Below are 20,367 nucleotides of genomic sequence, written 5' to 3' on the forward strand. Positions count from 1 at the left end.
AGCAGCAGCAGCAGCAGGGCAGGAGAGGAACGCAGATGTACACAAGGCTGCCCCACTTGGACCATGCTGGAACTGCGCGGGCGTAACGTGACGTACAGTGGACAAATTCCGGGCTTGATTCGGGGAGGGGGTCTCCTCACAAGCCCTCAGCCCCGGAATGTCCCCTCTCCCAGTTGTGCCCAGTCATGCCCCCCCCTCTTGGAGAGGCCACAGCCAGGGCCCGTGCCAGGCTATTTTGCGCCCTAGGCAAGGTGAGCTACTTTCAAGCCCCACCCAAAACAAAACGCCAACTTTGATTTTTAAGAACATTTGTTTTCTGGAAAAAATAAGCACAAAACTTGAAACTGCTAAATTTATTTTAAAGTGCAAGAAATACGTCATGCCAATTATAGCAAATTGGAAAGGAACGTCTATGGGTCTAAAATGCATTATTTAATAGGAATGTCACCTCCAAATCATCCCCCCAACTCACACGCGCACACACTCAGCATCACTCACTCCAAACAAACACACGCATGAACACATGCATTCACTCAAAGACCCCATGCACCCATACATCCTCTCTCTCTCTTCCAGGCGCGTTCCAGAAGTCCGAACATGGAGCTGCGTGGGGCACCATCTCGCCCGCCCAGGCCCAGCTGAATCCTCAGGCCAGCCCAGCTCACAGCCAACGCACGTGAGTGCTGTGCTGTGTCCGGCGCCCCTCTTAGCTTGGCGCTCTAGGCGGCCGCCTGAGTGGCCTCTATGGTAGCACCAGCCCTGGCCACAGCTCAGTGTGATAAAGCACCTGCTCTGCATGCAGGACGTCCCAGGTAGGATGAGGGAAAGCATCCCGCCTGAAACCCTGGAGAGCCATTGCTGCCAGTTGGTGTTGACAGTACTGAGCTAGATGGACCAATGATCTGACTCAGCATAAAACAGCTTCCTATTTTCCTAGTACTAGACTTCCCGAACCGGGATCCCTCTAGATGTGCTTGACTACAATCCCCATCATCTAGTGCTGGCTGTGGATGATGGGAACCCGATTCGGGGAGAGTGTCAACATGGTGGGGTTTGACGTTTAACAGGCATTTGTGCCACATGAAAGACTTCACTCTTGTATGTAGTTTGGCAGCCCTATCCTAAATATGATTACTTAAAAGTAGGCGTTGTTGAGCTGAATGGGACTTCCTTCCAAGTAAGTTTGCATAAAGTTGCAATGTTACTTAGGACTAAAGGCCATTGAAATTAATGGGACTGATTTCAGAGTAAATAAATATTAGTACATAAATGGATAATGCAGAAAGGCTGCCTGCCATCCTAATCACTCTTCCTTGGCTGCAAGCTCCATTAAACACAGGATTCACTATTATGTACATACCCACATAAGAGCTACTTATTGGGCAGAAGAACTGTGGGTACCTGGGAAAGGATGAACTTAGCAAAGACAAGAAGGGTCGGCAGCAATATTGTAGAATGTTTCTAGAGGAAACTTTTATTGTTTGGACAACTGTAATGTACTCTACATGGGACTGCCTTTGAAAGCTGTCCAGAAACTTCATCTGGTCCAGAATGCTGGTTAGAGGGAGCACATGACTCTCTTGTTAGAACAGCTTCACTGGCTACCAGTTTGTTTCTGGGTAGAATTCTAAGTGCTGGTTAAGACCCATAAAGGCCTATACTGCTTGGTATCAGGCTACCTGAAAGGCTACCTTCTCCTATATGAGTCTGCCCAGGTCTTAAGAACTTATGCAGAGGTGCTTCTTTTGAGACTATCGCCTTCAGAGGCATGTTTGGTGGTGTGGCAAAAAGGGCCTTCTTGGTGGCCACTCCCTAGCTGTGGAACTCCCTGACAAGGAAGGCTGGGTTTGCTCCCTCTCTGCTGTCTTTCTCCTGGCAGACAAAGACCACTTTATTCAAGTATACTATTGCCTGGCTGTAAGCAGGTCTGTTCACAGGGTGCATTTTTTACTTTGTTTTTTTTTTTAAAAAAAATATTTGCTTGTTTTTATCAAGCTGCCTTGAGTGCCGTTTTTGGTAGAAAAACAGGGTACAAATTAAATAAATAAAGAATAAAATATTTTCCATTGTTATTCCTCACTTATGGTGGGTTGCAGGTGCTTTAGATCTTGTGGTAACCCCCCAGAGCCTCTCCCATGCTTTCTAAGCATTATCATGGGGTTGGGTTTTTGCTCTTTTGGGGACTGGGGATTATCCGGCATTTTGGGTAATGCCGGAATGAAATGCTAGTGTAGTTTAACAATTCTGCTATACCACAATGCCACCTACAGGTTATGTAGCTGAACATACAGAAAGGCAGATAAGGAAAATATCCGAAAAAATGGTGTGTAGATATCCAACCTTAATTCCGCAATGGAATCTGGAAGCAAGAAGCAGCAGTAAAGCACCAGGTTAAAACCCTCGTCTAGAAATGCCCCATGTCCCATGCCTTTCAAAGATCATGAGCTTCCTTTTCTGATGATCCTCCAAATCTAGGCCAGTCCTAAATACTTGTGCCAAGCTGATGAAATTCATTTTTAACTATTGATCTTGTAAAACAATTATATTTTTGATAATACCTTTAACCAGATGCTATCTTTGAATTGAAATCACTGTAGGACAAGCTGCTTCTTCTTCTTCTTCTTCTTCTTCTTCTTCTTCTTCTTCTTCTTCTTCTTCTTCTTCTTCTTCTTCATCATCATCATCATCATCATCATCATCATATCTCTGTAGAGAACAGCATTTTCAGATGTTCTGTGCACTGCCTGTGAAGTACTAGTACAATGGCTAGAATGACTGGTATGGGAAGAATAACACCTCCAACCCACATACTTGTTACACCAAGGATGGAACTATATGTTACGTGTAGTTCCATGAGCCTTTTTTTTTTAATGAATTGCAATGGCTGAGGTTACAACTTGGAGTCGAAGGTGGGCACTGGGAGAGAAGGCCTTCGTAACCCTTTCCCTCCCTGCTGCTTTTCCACTGAAAATTGCACACCTACAGCTGTTGTTATCTCACTGGGGAAAGGATACAATTACCCATATCTTTTCTACTGCCATAGTGGAAAAGCAGCCTGGGAGGCAGCCTTTTTTCTCAGCAGGAGAACAGCACAAGGGGAAGGGTTAAGAAACCCTTCTGTCCTTGCAGGGGTCTTCCACTTCAGGTTGCAACCTCCACAGCTATATTTTTGTCATCCTTTCAAAGCTCTCCCCCCCACCCTTCAAAGAATCACAGACTGTGTAGCCCTGTCCTAAATGAACTCCAACCAGCCTGACATTTGGGGCATTTCTACAGAATGTTTTCTCCAGTGTTTGTGCACTTTAGTGCTACCCTGGAAGTGGGACCAGTTTGAAAATAAGGGCCTCTGATGGTCCCACAGTTGCCCCCTTGCTGTGGCAGCATACCCAGGAGACAGGCACATATGCCTTGCAGATGCTCTCTGGAGGCTGGAAAGCTGCACTTGGAGGTTTACGCAGGGATGCCACTATTCATGCACAGAGCCTGTTCAGAGGTATAAGCCATGTACACAATGCTGGCTTCAGGCTTTTGAGGGCCTTTGGGCAAGACCCCCTCAATATCCCTTAGTGAGTCCACTGTCTTGCATCCATTGTCATCAGCTCCTCCTCTTCCTCCTATCATTGGCACCACTTCCTTGCTTGACAGGCAGTGAGCCAGAGTGCAAGTAGGCTGTGGCATCTATTGTTCCTCTTCCTCACCACAGTAACCTGGGCCAGCAAGTGCAATGGCGAAGAGGAGGAGCAACTCCAGGAGACCCTTGCCAGTGGGCCAGTGCTAGAGCATGGGCTCTCTGCAGGTGCCCAATCATGCCTACTGTTGATGCCAGCCCAAACACCTCAATGCACATTCCCTTTTGTGAACCGCCTAGAGAGCTTCGGCTATTGGGAGGTATAGAAATGCAATCAATCAATCAATCATTTTTATTTATGATTATTATCTCTTTCTCGCTCATGGCAGTTTTTCTAGATGGACACGACGGGCATTGCCAAGTCATGCTGTCTTTTACAGATTCAGGAATTTCCTGACAATTGAGCATGTTTTAAGTATGACTGCTTTCTGGATGTTGGTATGGATGTATTTTGGTAGACCCAGTTTCTGAAGGTTTTCTGTATAGTTTTTTGATGTGATGCCGGTGACTGATGTGACTAATGGAATAATTGTGACCCTTTCCAGTTGCCATAGTTCTTTGACTTCCATGGCCAGTGGTGTCTATATTTTTTTCTCTTTTCCGCTTCCTTTTCAACAACTTTTTTGTCATTTCGTATTGCTATGTCGATGAAGTATGTGTTGTTGTTTATGGTCTATGACCGTTATGTTTGGTTGGCTGCAAGGTATTGTTTTGTCAGTATGAATTGTTCTGTCCCAGTATATTTTATGATCTGCAAACTGCCATCTTGGCCCTGTGGGGAAGAAGAAGGACCGAGGGGACAGGAGCAGGCAGAAGTAACATCGGGGCCTGCTCCTGCTGGACTCTCTTTCTCTCTCTCTCCCTCCCTCCCTCCTTGACTCCTTTTCCTTGTGTGTCATGTCTTTATTAGACTGTAAGCCTGAGGGCAGGGACTGTCTTTTTTGCTAAATGTAAGCCGCTCCGAGAGCCTTTTTTGGCTGAGGAGCGGGGTATAAATATGATAAATAAATAAATAAAATAAATAATAATAATAATAATAATAATAATAATAATAATAATAATAATAATATTTATATACCATGCCATAGCCAAAGCTCTCCGGGCATTTGTCTGGGAGGAGAAGCCTGCCTTCTCCTCCCTCTCCACAGCCACCAGTTCATGGAAATGAATAACACACTACAAGCAACTTACCTTGCTGGTGAGGTAACCATTGAAGTAGCTTTTGTGGACTCTCAAGGGCAACTGATTAAATCCATCACTCAGTCTGTAAGGCAGAGTGATGTATTTTGCTGATGTAATAGATGTTATTATGACTGCTATTCATTTGTTTGCTTTAGATTTGTTGAAACAGTTTCAATAGTAATTACACCCCTACTAAGACAGAAACCACTACCACCCCTTCTTCCTTTTTGCTCTTTGTTTCTCATTTTAACAAGTCATTTTGTTATCACACAGCTAAAGCTCAAAGGTAGTTGTGAGAATAATGTACTTTTGAGTGTTAAGTCAATTTTTATTTTTATTTTTACAATATTTGGGAGTTTTAGGGTGACCGTAGGAAAAGGAGGACAGGGCTCCTGTATCTTAAACAGCTGCACCAAATTTCTTTTCAGACCTACTCAGAGTTTGGCATTCCCAAGCCTTTTGAAATCAGTGGGCTTATGGCTATTTATACCTACTAGTCCTGATGGCTATATGTTACCTCCAGTATCAGAGGTGATATGCCTCTCAATAGCTGGTTGGCCACTATGTTAACAGAATGCTGGATGAGATGGTCTGATCCAGCATGGCTCTTCTGTACTTATGCCTAATTCTGCTCAAGTTGCTGATTTCTGTAGATAGCCAATTAAGGATGTCCGTATATCCTTTTTATAAGTGCTGATTGTGCATAATATGTTTCACTTCCCTTAGCTGTGAGAAGGAACAAAACAACTTTTCAAGGGAAATGATACCTCCCCGCCCCTCACACTTCCAAGCTTCTCTTGCAGTCTTAAACTTGAGGCATACACACACTCACTACAATTCTCAGAATGCGGAATCCTCTACCCACGCTGTCCCTAGCCTGCAGCTGGGTCTCAGAACACATGCAGCCCTGTCCTTCACTGGGAGTGGTGCGGCAGTGGACGGCCTAATGCTGATGCCACGCCAGCCCCCACCACGTTTGAGGCAATCGTCACACCCGCAGGTAGCTGGTCCGTGGTGTGCATCCTGCAACTCGGACGTAGGAGATGGGGAAGTGACCCCAAGTGTGGTGCAGATTGTGCAGGGCCGTGGCCTGTCGTAACCTCACAGCTGCTACTACACCAGCCTTCCTCAACCTGGGGTGCTCCAGATGTGTTGGACTACAACTCCCAGAATGCCCCAGCCAGCTCTGCTGGCTGGGGCATTCTGGGAGATGCAGTCCAACACATCTGGAGTGCCCCAGGTTGAGGAAGGCTGTACTACACCATGCAGGGGATTTGTGCCTCTGTGGATAGGCCCTTTGGGTCCTAAGAAAATAGTTCTTGCCATAGAAGAAGCAGAACCTCCTTCAGCACAGAGAGGTGCTCCTTCAAATGAAAGAACCCAGTCCCGGAGTTGATAATCTCCGGCCTGGGCAGGGCCCGAATCCAGCCCTCCTGGGGACCCAATCCAGCACTTTCGCCTGGCCTCCAGTCATCTGGTGGTTCCCTAGCTTTTTGCAGCTCCCCCCTCATTCTAAAAGAATGAAATGCCTCTCCTTAGTTTCTGACAGTAAGAGCTTTAAAGCATAATAGACTGGTATTTTTGCTTCTCTCCCTTTTGTCTTCAAGCCCTACCCACTAGAATGAGCCCTGCCCCCTCAGCTTCTCTTAAATGGAATTCAGTCTTCAGGATGAAAGAGGTTCTGCACTTCTGAACAAGTCCTACAACCCAATAAAGCTGATTATAGGATGTCGGGAACCAAGAATTGGAGCAAACATGATGGTCCCTTGTGCCAGAGATACCTAAACATTTTTTTAAAAAATGGCTGATTGAGATATTATTTATTTGAAGTATTTTTATGCCCCTCTGCCATGACACAGGCTCTTTACAACAGGCCTGTCCGTGGACACCCCCTGCTCAAGCTAAGCGCCACCACTTTATGAGCCTGAGGTGAGGGACAAACACCACCTTTCTACAAACTATTTGGAGAAAGGGGTTAAACAGGAATAATTTCAGGAATAAAATAATGTACTGTAAATTATATGTGCTGATGGTAAATTAATGTCAGAACTGGTGTTATATGTATATAACTGCAGATGATAAACGCCAAGGAGACACGTGGGATTTCTGTGGTAGTAAAACAAACTGAATAAAAATTTATTTCAACGTTCACAAACTTTGTTTCATAATAAAACTTTTCACAAAACTTGTTAAAACCTCTCATCCAATCCTTTCTCTCTTCTCATACACGCTTTCCTTTCTCTCACACCTTCACTCTTGAACTTTATTATCAGGATTGTTTAATATATACTAACTGACTATCTGCACGCTACACTCAAAAGACAACCCTCTTTACCCTGATCCTCTAATTCTCCCTCGAACCAAAGTACCCCCCCTTATCACCTCAGTCATTCCCTTATATATTTTCCTCCCCACTCCTAAGATATTCCGTCTCTCCCATTCAGGTCAACATTCTAAACACAATAGACTTGCAAATTCTAGATATACATTAGGGAACTGATGTGTGGGGTGTAACGCCACACCCTCCTTAGCCAAAAACACTCCCAGAGTGACCTACTTACAATCCAAAAAAGACACCACACTCAGGGAATAAGGAATGGGAAAGGAAGAGGAGAAAAATGTAATTCATAGAATCATAGAATAATAGAGTCAGAAGGGGCCTATAACGCCATTGAGTCCAACCCCCTGCTCAATGCAGAAATCCACCTTGAAAGCATACCTGACAGATGTCCAGCTGCCTCTTGAATGCCTCCAGTGTGGGAGAGCGCACAACCTCCCTAGGTACTTGGTTCCATTGTTGTACTGCTCTAACAGTCAGGAAGTTTTTCCTGATGTCCAGCTGGAAACTGGCTTCTTGTAACTTGAGCCCATTATTCTGTGTCCTGCACTCTGGAATTCTTTCAGCAGGGCCAGTGGAATGGCTCTGCTTCTCCTCTCATCTCCCTCCATTACAGCCTGCTTGAATGGCTGCTGGTGCTGCTGGTGATGGTTTAAAGAAGTGGGACAATCCACATGGTATAGGGGAAAGAATCACCCCACTATCTGCTAACCCGTTTTTGAACTGGGAGGAAATTTGTGGACTTCCCAATGATGTGCGCAACCTCAAGTGTGACACAAATCTCACCCAGCAAGCCTCCCATGTGAGAATATTTTCATGGCACTCTAACACAAGTCCTTGATGTTCTTGGACAAATCCCATTAATTTCATCAGGGCACGCACAAGGGAAGCTCCTGGTGCATTGCGTTTCCATATTTGTGGAAAGCGGGTTGCTATTTGGATTTTCTACCAAAAGGTACATCATCCCCTGGGCCTGGAAACACTGATCTGTAGGGTGGATGGTAGTGGTGGTGGTGATGAAATTCCAGGGGTCTGGGGTTATGTGTGGGTGGGTATGTGGGTTGGGAATAGGAAAGATGGGGTTATGAATGGACATTTAGCGATATCATCAGACTGATGTTAGACTTCTCCATTTTCTGAAAGGCTGTGCTGCCCTCGTGTGGTTAAATTAAACACTATGAGTTCTAAAAGCAATTCTGAATTATCACAAAATTATACTAAGGTAGTACATGTATTAGAATCAACTAAAAACGTGACAAAGTAGCTTTTGCATTCTCAGAAATTCTTCATACCAGATGAGCAATAGGGGTGGGGAGGAGTGAGGGCTGGGGAGAGACAGAAAACTGGCCACAATCTGCAGTTTGCAGTTGCTTTACAGGAGGTGTTATGCAAATATAATTAGATCAGACCATGTTGGGTGACAGTAGTTTTCAGTCTGCACCAAGGTCAAAGTCTACTAGGTTGGGACAAAGAATCATTATACCAATGTTTCTTTCTCCCTCCTTTGAAAAGATAAAAGCCAGAAGTTATTTGGATCTTAGGTGTTCTGTGATGTTTCTTACTTTCAGTACACTTTGGTACAACCTGAAATCTGTTTTGTATCCAGTGTGATTAATGTAAAATTACCTCTTCAGTGATTGACTGACTACAGGGTTCTAGTGAGCAGTAATGTCTGGGTCAGGAGAGAGGAAGCTGCGGGCTTCAGTCGAATTTCAACCCCGTCTGCAAGTGATCAGTTCAGAGCTCTGGCAAGAGCAATATCCGTCCTTTCTTAGGCAGCTCACTGGGCAGAGAAGAAGAGGAAGAGAGAAGGGGATATCAGAAAGAGAAAGAGAGACCTGGTTCACATGTAACGTTAACCCATGGTTTGTTGCTCACCCACGATTTGTCTAGCAGGCACTTGAACAAACTATGGTTTGTTTTATCAGTACATTGGTCATTACCTTCCTTTGCCCTCTCCTTCCCTGTAGCCCAACTGCCTTTGCAGCACTGTAATACTTGGATGTAAAGTGGCTTGGTTTTGTCTTTTTACCACTCTTGCCTGCTGCCTCTGTTGCTTGGCAAAATCATCTATAAACAACCACAATTCTTGATTTACACGTAATGACAATCCATGATTTAAACCATCCACATTTCACAACCCAACAACAAACCATGAGTTTTTGTGGGATGTTCATAGTTCCAGGTTCACATGCAATGACAACCCACAATTCAACAACCGACAGTTAATTAAATAATGGTTTGTCATTACCAGAAAAGACTGGTAGAGAGAGAAAGTAGAGGTGGTCCCAACCACTTTTGGCTCTGGCCCCACCCACTGCTTAGGCCCTGCCTTCTGCTGGCATGCCCCTCCCCAATCAACAGGTTACTCCCAAGGGAATGGAGTTCTCAAAAAGGATTGCTTTTTAAATCTTTTGCCTGGGATGCAACTAGATAAGTTCCGTCTGTCTCTTGTTCACTACATATGTCCCTATTGCTTCAGCTTTCAGGAATGGCTCCAGTTTATAAGTATCTGTCCCTGCTATATCACAATTGCTAATTTATTTCCTTTTTGTCTTTTTGAAAGTTTTTGAAGATGCCTTCTTAAACATGCATTACTGTGAACTGCCAAAATTGCTATCCAAACATGATGCTGTGCCCCTTTGCCTCTGGAAGATAAATCACTGAAAGGATGGACATTGTGTCTAGTGCACATGCATATCATTGCCATCCTAAACACATTTACTAGGAAGTAAGCTCTGTTGGACACAGCCGGACTGACCTTTGAGTAAGCAGGCCTATGCTGTAGTGATCCTGGCATTTCACATCCTGCTGCCAGTGGGGTTCATTTTGAACTGTTGTTAACTTAATGGAATAATTGTAGGATTCTGGTTTCTTTAATAAACTAGGTTCTTTACAGTAGTTCTTTTGAGGTTCCCATGAGGCAGGGCCAGAGCTACCTTTAGGTGGAACAGGCAGCAGGAATGAAGGCAGTGAACAGCACTGAGAGAAAGGCCTTCAGCAATGTGTGTGCGTGTCTGTGGATGCCACAGCCCATGTTTCCATCACCAGCCAGTCCATCATTCTCCCAGTGTAAGCAGCATGCAGATTGCCAGCTCATGTGAACCCTGGAAGTAGCAAGTGAGTAGAGGACTGACCCGGCCATTCATTCCTATGCCCATTGGTCAATCTAGTTGCCATATTAGACAGAGACAGCAGGGTCTCCTGTGCCCTCCTCATCCAGTTCATCATCACTTAAGTCCTGATTTAACTTGAGTTAGATTGCCAGCATCTCTCCACCCCCACCCACCCCAGTCTGGTCAGCCCAACCCCAAAGTACTACTACACAGAAGGGAATTTCTCTTCACAAATAACATGCAGCCCAAGTGTAGATTGCCGTGCGTGAAGCTCCTACATATTTGCTCTGGACTGGAACTCTCCAAATAGGTGGTCTACTTTGCTCCCTCTCGGATCGCCTCCCTTCACTTTACGAAGAGCTGCCTGCCCGCACACCCACCCATCCTTTTGTGGAAAGGTATTTTGCCTGCCTAGCTGCTAATTTTAGCTGTCTTGGCATATAAAAGTGTTAAGACATTTTAGTTGCTGACTCTGCCTTCTTTTTAGAAAGCTATTATGGTTCAATTATTGATGAATTAATTTGCCTTTTAATTGTATTTTAATGCCTGTTGTGAACTACTTTGAATAGTTTATTGGAAAGGCAGGATCTAAATACTTCAAATAAATACATAGAAACAGCTCACATTGATAAAAAAAAATCAAGCCTGCATGTGTGGTCATCATGAGCAAGGCTGCAATCCGATGCCCGCTTTACCTGGGATTATATTTCATTGAGCTCAGCGGGATTTATTTCTGAGTAACGTTTATTCATTGATTGATTGATTTCATTTCTATGCCACCCAATAGCTGAAGCTCTCTGGGCGGTCTAGAATTGTGCTGTAACTATCTGTCACATCCTACACAGAAGTCTCTTCCGTGTAGATGTCATGTGTGAAGTTGTGCCCAGATAAACACTGATGTGGGTACCTGAATCAAGAGAGAAAATAGTGGTACTTCACTCCCCCCCCACCCCACCCCGTGCTGACCAGAAGCACTGCTGGGGCTTTTGCTGTACCAGTGTATCATTTGTATGTATTTGGAGGGGTGTTGGGATATTTCATGGAAAGCTAGGTTGTTGCTGTTGTGTGTATGGACAAATCTCTGCAGAGGGATGCCAGCATGAATCAGAAAAATGTCATGACAGAGCCAGTAAGTAGAAATTCATTTTTTCAAACTGGATAAGTGTGGTGCTTCTTCTCACTGTAATTTTTTTGTGTACACAAAGAATCACTGATAACACTTCTTGCTTCAGATGAATTGGTCTGTAGTCCACAAAAGCTTATGCCTTATAAAATTCATTTGCCTTTTTAAAAGGGTGCAAGAGTCTTTGTTATTTTTGCTGCAACAGATGAATATGACTACTCCTCTGGAAATTCTTCCCGGGCTCAATCTACACCAAGCAGTATATAACACTTTAAAAACAGGATGAAAACGTTATATGTAATGTGTCCTGGGCCTGAACAGTTGTCTTAACCATTATAAGCAGTAGTGTAGATCCTGCCCCGGAATCGTTGTTGCATTTGCCACTTTGTCCAGTAGATGGTGCCAGATGGAACTACGTCTTCATTTCTTTGTGGTAATACATGCTTCTATTGTACTATATTCCATGTTTGCTTTAGGGTGGGGTGGGGGGAGGGAGGAGGGAGAAACTTCGGGCTTGCGGGAACTACTTTGTTGTTTTTTACTAGAACCAGCCAGAGCCTGGTTGAAAAGTTGCACACTTAGAATTAGAGAATTCTGAACCCTGGAATTCGTTCAGAGTTCCATAATTGAGTGAGACTCACTGTCCTTCCACCCACAAATCCACTCCTCGTTACTTTAAGCTTTCTTCATTTTAGCAGTATAATTTAGGGCACAGGGGTGGGGTGAGGTTTTGTCGTTACTATTGTTAGACATTTGGGAGTCAGAAATCCTTGCGCATCTGCTGCAAATCAGATCCATGTTCTGCCTACTCATTACTTGAGAGGGAGATGAACATGAATATTATCCGTTAGTCTTTTGAAAGTAGTACTGAACAATGTTACTATTTGTATATATATATTTATACCATTTCATGCCAATGCTGTCAGCAAGCAAGGAGTGTTCCATTTATAAACACAGGTAACATCAGAATGATGAAGTCTGCATAAGGACAAAACGGGGGGAAAGTATTTAGTTGAGACTGGGACAATTATTTGTCTGGGCCAATATAAACATTGGTTTGTGCATTCTGCACATCCTCAGGTTTGCTGTGTAAACATGGGATTTAGTGTCTGCCTTAGCATTAGGCATCCTGAGAACCAGAGCTTGAAGTCAAAGGAGGAGGAAGTTCTACTTGTTGTGGAGAAAAGTTTGGAAATAAACTGGTCCTGTCTACCTCCAGTTCTTTCCAGCAATGTCTACGGAAGGCTAAAAAACGGAGTGGAAGCTGGAAAGTGCTAACAGCGTGGCCAGTATCTCATAGGTCCTATTCATTTGCCCTTCTGTTCTTCCTCTGTTCCACTTGCTTCTTCCTGTCTGACCTCAATGCTTTCCAACAATGTTCAGATTATTTGAAAAATGTGAATGTCCAAACCCTCCCCATTGGCAACAATTAAATGATTTATCAATTAAAAACCTTCCAAATGATTCAAACATGTCTTTGATTATTCAGGAACTATTTTAGGAGAGGTATTCCCCCCTCTCCCACTTTATTTCCAAATTGGCATTTTGCCATTTAACTCCCTCCTGATCCCACTCCACAAGCCACAGCTTGGGCTACAGGATGGGAAGATATGGCTAAACAAAGGCTCAGAGTTCTCTAGCACGCCAGCCCCGTTTTCTGGGCCTCATCTCACCTCAAGGAGGAGTTGGCTCGAAAAAGGAATAAGGACAGTTTGCCCAGCCTGTCACCAAAGGAAGACATCGGATTGGGCACAGTCAAACAAGCTGTAAGGTTGCAGTTTTGAAGGCTGAAATCAGTGGTATTCATTTCCAAGGCGTATGATCCAGAATTCACCTGGTCTTTTTCCTTCAGAATGAATGGTTTTATGCACATGGGAATTTATATACAAATACCAATTTTACTTCAGTTCATTGACTGGACTTGACAGCCATACAACGTCAAGAAAACATAAACCTTTAAGTGCCCTGAATGTAGTGCAACCTTCTCCAATCCGGTACTCTCAGTTGCATTGGACTACAGCTTCCATCCTCCCCAGGCAGCATGGCTGGGGATGATGGGAATTGTAGTCAACAACATTTGGAGCGCACCACGTTGAGGAAGGCTGCTGCAGTGAGTCACATGGCCTCCACTCAGCTTTCACCAACCTGATGCACTTCAGCTGTTTTGGATTACAACTCCCAGGATTCTTGACCATTAGTCATGTTGGGAGGGGCTGATGGGAGTTGAAATCCAAAACATTTGGGGTGTACCAGATGTTTGGGGAAGGCTGTTGACTTGCCTGCCTCTTGGACTGGCCTGCAGTAGAAGGTAGTGATGGTGGGGGAAGAAATTAATCTAACATAGCTTCCCATCAAAGCAACGTTGAACAAGAAATCTGTGGGCTTTAAATGAAAAGATTAGAATTGAGAGCTGGCAATTTGACACAACCACTGCATTGCCTGTATTCTCCTCCAAACTCAGAGGTAAGGGTGGCAGGAGAAGGAGAACCGATTCCCACCCAGCCCAGCTCGAGACTTTCTTTAAACAGACGCTAGGACGGCCCTTTGCTGCCACAGGAAAAGGTGGGAGTTTCCAAGCAGAAATTCCACAAGATCCCACAGGAAGCCAGGCAGGAAGAGAAGCTGGATGAACCTAGAGTGCGCCAAGCAAACCCCAGACATGTGTCCCTTTATAGCTGTCAAAGTAATAGGCTCAAGATGAGGCCTTATTCCTCTTTCTCCTCTCGGCAATGCCTGTTGCTTGTGTCCTATTGCTGGATTCCATGAAGTAGATAACGAGATGGGGACAAGGCTGAGGAAGAATGAGGCGTGGGTCACGTGTCAAATCGGATTCGGATCGAGCCTCATGTACAACCACCGTAACATGCTGTAGTGAGTCACAGCGGACGAGGCTCCTTGAACTTCAGTTGGACTCAAAGTGCTATCCAGAAAATGGAACTTCCTCCAAGCCTCACACCAGGGAGGAAGGACAGTACAAGAGGTCATGGAGAGTCCATGTGAAGGTTGAGTCAATTGTTTAATTTCAAAGGGGCCTGGAAAGCACTTGGCTACAGTTCTGTGTTGAACTGAAGATTGCAAGTGCCAAAATCGGCTGGCTTTTTCAGAAAAACAGTTTTTTAAACAATATATATCAAGTTTCTAGGCATCATTATGTCAGAGAGCTTGAGAATACAAGAAAGCAGTTGCTTATTAAAGGATGTACTATAACAGCCAGGAAATCAGAAGATGTTTACTTCTTGGGAGGAGAGCAATGACAAATCTTGATAAAATAGTTAAGAGCAGAGACACCACACTGACAACAAAGGTCCGCATAGTTAAAGCAATGGTATTCCCCGTAGTAACCTATGGCTGTGAGAGCTGGGCCATAAGGAAGGCTGAGCGAAGGAAGATAGATGCTTTTGAACTGTGGTGTTGGAGGAAAATTCTGAGAGTGCCGTGGACTGCAAGAAGATCAAACCAGTCCATACTCCAGGAAATAAAGCCAGACTGCTCACTTGAGGGAATGGTATTAAAGGCAAAACTGAAGTACTTTGGCCACATAATGAGAAGACAGGACACCCTGGAGAAGAGGCTGATGCTAGGGAAAGTGGAAGGCAAAAGGAAGAGGGGCCGACCAAGGGCAAGATGGATGGATGATATTCTGGAGGTGACAGACTTGACCTTGGGGAAGCTGGGGGTGGCGACAGCCGACAGAAAGCTCTGGCTTGGGCTGGTCCATGAAGTCACGAAGAGTCTGAAACGACTGAACGAATAAACAACAAAAAACTATAACTACACTAATTGTTTATTGCAGGTCAGAAGGATTTGAAAGTTCTGTAACATGTCTTAAATCCACCTTATCTAGAACAACCCATTTGTGCGAAGTATGTCACATGCAATCAGATAAAATATAAAATAGGTCCAAATTGACCTTTGTCTGTTGCTTGTAAGCTCCCCTCCAGCTATTGGCTGAGAAGCTATGATATCATAGAATGTTTCAACCCTATCTAATTTATGGCTGTCAGTTTTTTTCAACCATTATAGTATCTGTGTCTTTAACAACCACTTGATCTGCAGACATTAGTAGGTGATGATTCTTCTCTCCATGCCAGGGATCAGACAAATATTACAAGACAAGCTGCTGTTAAAAGTGCAAAAAAAGACTCAGTTTCCCCCCTGATCAGCTGATAGGCCTATTCTAGTCTTCCCCCGCCTGGTGTCCTCCAGATGTGTTGGACTACAGCTCTAGCACAACTGGAGAGCACTGGGTTGGGGAAGGCTGCCCTGTTTTAACTACTTAAGGAGAAGCCATCAGGAATAGATAATGTTGACGAGCAAGAGAGTTACTGCAGTAAGTGGTGACCTTTTTTCCTTCTGGCAGGGCCCTTGTGTCTTTAGCCAGGGCTTGCATCAAGAGTAAGCATGGTTCGGCACCAGCCAAGGGCCCCCTGGACTTGATCTTCCTCTTCACCATTGCAATCTACTTGTTCACCAGCCTCCCGCTCCGCCCTAGGCCACAGTAGCAGTGAGAAAGGGGAGCAGCAGAGGCAACATTCTCTCTCACTGGCTCCTCCAGGCCTGTCAAGCAAGCAAGAGGTAGCAATAATGAGAAAGGGGATATGGAGCAACAGGAGCTGGTGACAACAGCGGTGAGGAGGGGGCTCATGAAGAGGGTCTTGCCCCTGGAGCCAGTACTGTGCAGAGCAGCTCAAAATTCAGCCGGTGAAACTTTCCCCATTGTTATATCTTTATGCTGGATAAAGCTTAACTGATTGCATTTCTACTTCAACAGCTGCAGCTGCTAAAGGCACTGAACCTCTGGCAACCGTAGGAGGCTGTGAATCAGGGTTTCTAGGTTCCCTCTCTGGTTCTAGACAAGCACTGCTGTCTCCGGTGGTTGGACAGGCGATCCAGAGGCAGAGCTTCATGGTTGCGCCTGGCTCCAGGCTTTTTCAGAACTTCACAGCTGTCCTCCAGATTGATCACCAAACACGCCCAGGGTGCTGGGTGTGGAATGCTCCCTGGTGCTGTAGCCAGCTGCCTCCATGCCTCGCATGCCATTGTAAACCAAGCGAATGCGCCTCGTTGTCCTGGGCCTACCAGCCTGTCACAATTGGTTTGCATCTCAGGATTGCTGTGCTCAAGCCCCTGGAATGCGGGAGAGTTGTTTCTGCCTTGGCTGCTGGCTGTTTGAACGCCAGGTGGGAAATGCACACCCACTGAGGCGGGTGCACATTGGCTTGTTCACACATCGTGTCCGCGGACAAAGGCACGCTCGAAAGCACCGTCCATCAGCAGCAGGCACGGTTGCGCTCGGAGAAGCTATTTGCAAACGAGCTGGAGCTGTGTTTGCACCAATGGGAACCGAGAAGCAATCGCTCTTGCTGTGGCGGTCCTGCTGGGATGTCTTTTCTCATATGCAGTCCGATGATTCGGTGCTCTGCATTGGCTAGGGTGGGGCCTCATGGGCAACGTGTGGCCTTCCAGATGATAATGGACTGCACCTTCCATCAGCCCTAGCCAGCAGAGCCAATGCTGTGGCTAATGGGGGTTGCAGTCCAACAGCACTAGGCGGGGGGGGGGGCACATATTTCCCATCCCTTGCTTACATTCCCAAATTGTGAGGTAGCCACCACCCCTCGTGGAAAGGGGGTGGGGTGTTTACAAGTCCTGGGATTCTGGGAGTGAACTCCTGCCAGAAGAAAAGCAGAGGTTGAAGTTCACTTCCACCTAAGCATCTCTCCATCCCACCCTGGGGACCCTACCAGACCCTTCCAAGCAGCAGCTGGTGGAAAGAAGTCCTCTGCTGCTGTTCTTCCGGTTAATGCCCAGAGCAGCCAAATGGACGGTGCTACCTCCCAAACTAGTGGAGTTACTGGACATTTCTTACGCAGTGTTTATTTATTTATTTAATTATTTAATTACATTTATATACCGCCCCACAGCCGAAGCTCTCTGGGTGGTTTACAACAATGTAAACCCAAGTGTTGGGCTTGGAGGCCTGGTTGGGCACCTGCCGAAAGCCCCCATCAAAGCAGGGGCTTTACTGACAACCCCCACCCACCCACCCACCCAGAGTTGCTCCTCTTCACCATTACAACCTGTTTGTTCACCTCCTCTCCTTCTGACCTAGACAAAGATGTTAAACTACCTGCCTCCCCCACTTTACATACCCATTATATCAGCAAAAAGTTGACTGAATTGTGATAACTCTGTTGGAGGGGGAAGTTGTGTACTTGAACACGTACAGTGGAAAGGTATTGGAGACCTGTCTTCCTGTTCCCTGCAACTGCTTTTAGACTGAAATAGTAGCTTATGTCAGAACGGCTCCTTCCCACCCCGACCACCATGTTCATACTAGCGTCATTCTGGCTCCTGCCTATGCTACTACCACTTCCTCCTCTATCCGTACAATGCGCTTTTTTGCTCAGACATGACCCTTGTGGCTTTTGTTTGGGGAAATTTATTTCCTCACAGACATGGTTTAGGAAAAAGGGTAGGTGTTGTTTGACCACTGCAACAGTGGCAAGCGTTTGCCAGGCACTGAAAGTGACACTCTGGGGCAGACAGGCAGGTTAGCACAGAGTAAGTCATAACTGCCTTTAGGCGCAGATGCATGTGTGGGAAACCCACCAGGTTTGGCTTCCACCATTTTCTGCAGCGCTCTGCTAGGAAAAACTGAGCTTGGCAAAATTCTCTCTTCTATGCAACATGTTGACTTAGTTTGCACATAACCCAACACTTATTTAATTCATGGTGATTGCACGAACCTTGTTCTCTTTTCTCAATCTCTGGACAGTTGCTTTTCTTCCTCCTTCTCCTGCTCTCTCCCTGTATCTCAAACGCCTTTGGGGTGCTATAGTAGTGGCTGGTTTTTTGTTTGTTTTGCCCACCGCCTCTAGCCTGGCGCAACAACCCACAGTTCTGGGGTCACACAAAATGTCAACCCATGGTTTACAACCTAAAGTTCGCAACCCAACATTAAGCCATGCTTTTTCTTTCTAGGTTGTTCATGGTTAACAAACCATGGTTTGTTATCATGGCCACGTTCACACATCACAACAACCCAAAATTCAACAACCATTCCCATGGGTTAGCGTTATCTGCAAACCAGGCCTAAAAGGTACAGCAAAGACACTTGCAGGGCTTCTTCGTCGCCACCAAAACAAGAGAGCAGTAATACGCAGGATGAAAAAGCCAGACAAAAGCAGAACTGAACACATGCACACAGGTATCTCTTTCTCCTCATAATTCCCTTCTTTATCAGGTGGTGTATTGTGCGTGCGTGTGTGCACGCACACGAACACACACACAGAGCTTTTCTAACTATATCTCATAGTTCATATTAGTCATTTTGTGTTGGCCACCTACACTTGGTAACGCAGTTCCCAAAAAGCCAAGTGACGGAGATTTTAATATTCATCATACCGGAACTGCTACAAATAAACCTCCACAGATTTTTTATTTATTTATTGGTAGACATGGTTTGTTCTAGGCATTTCATCACCTTTCCCCTTCTTGCATCTTAGGCCAAGGGATGGAGAGGTCCTTGAAGAGGAAAAGACAGGTTAGATTGAGAGAAAGGAGCCCCTTTCTTGGTTTGTCCAGTTTTCTTGTAAAAAACCTAAACTAACAGCAGCAATTTTAAAACAATGAGCCACAAAGCAGTTAATCATGTTCCAATCTACACCCTTGATCCAGCATGAGCACCCATCCAAATCATCCATACATTGCCATATTAGAGAAGGCATCGTAGGGGTAATCTTGCAGGAGGCACAGAAGAGGTAGTAGGATAACTCTAAGATCAGAAAATTATAAGTAGAGAGTTGAGATCAATGTGTTTTAAACAAAAAGAGAGTAGCAAGATCATCCCCACAACACAAAGAAGATTCTGGGCAGGCAACTCTTCAACAGGTGTAGTCGTCTACCCCCCCCCCCCACAAAAAAATATTGCGTCACAGTCTTCTCTTGCACCTTCTCTGTACACACTACAGAGATTGAGCAATGTAAGTAAAGGGAAGTCAGAAAACGGAGAGCCTCTTTAACTGCTTTGTTCCCCATACAGAAAGGTCAAGGAAGATGCTTCCTCAAACTCTCAACAATTCTGTATAATTCCTATGACATAGCAAGAAGAAAAGAGAAGCAAAAGCAGGAGAGAGAGGAAGATTGCATCATTGTGAAAGATGAGTCTGACCGCACAAGTAACCCAAACAGCCCTCTGGGTGGGTGGCAACATTTGGAAGGGCATCATTGGCAAAGCATCATCTAGTCCAGGATCCCTTGCACCAGCACAGAATGTTGGAGCACCCCTCTCTGATCATGGTGCAGCTATTTCGTTGCCTTAAAGCAAACGTGAGAACCTGCTACGAGAAGTGAGGAATGGGAAAAGAGAGATGCAGGGCCAGCATCGAGGGAGGGATGGTTGGGCACCTGCCGAGAGTCCACACCTGAGCAGGGGCCCATTGACAAGAGCTCCCTGGACCTGCTCTTCTTCACCACTGCAACCTGCTTGTTCATCACTCTTTCAGTCTGGCCCTGACAAGGGTGGTGGAAAGAATTGCTTGCTTGCTGGACAGTCCGAGAGCCAGTAAGCAAGTGGCAGCAAGAATGGTGAGAAAACGGCGGAGGAGTAATAGCAGTTGGTGAGAAGGCATAGGATGGGGCCCTAAGAAATCCAGCCCTTAACATACGGCTTCCTCGCTAACATGGCCATCTCCCCCACCTTTTTTTTTCTGGTGAGGCTTCCCTGCTTGTAACACAGTAGACTCACCTGCAGAAATCTGGCAGCTGAAACGTTGGAAGACGTGGGAAAGATCTCACCTGTAGAATTTTTGCCTAGCGTGAAACTGTTAAAAGGCGTAGTTGCCCTGTCAGGGAAAGCAGTTGGCAACCTTTTGCCTCACCTAGCGTTCAGCCTGCTTGCCACGTCCTTTACTTCTTTCCCACTTGGGTTATACATGGCCTGCTGCAGGAACATCATTGATAGAACTGTCAGGTACTA

Source organism: Elgaria multicarinata, chromosome 3 (genome assembly GCF_023053635.1).
Source record: "Elgaria multicarinata webbii isolate HBS135686 ecotype San Diego chromosome 3, rElgMul1.1.pri, whole genome shotgun sequence".
Classification (NCBI taxonomy): domain Eukaryota; kingdom Metazoa; phylum Chordata; class Lepidosauria; order Squamata; family Anguidae; genus Elgaria; species Elgaria multicarinata.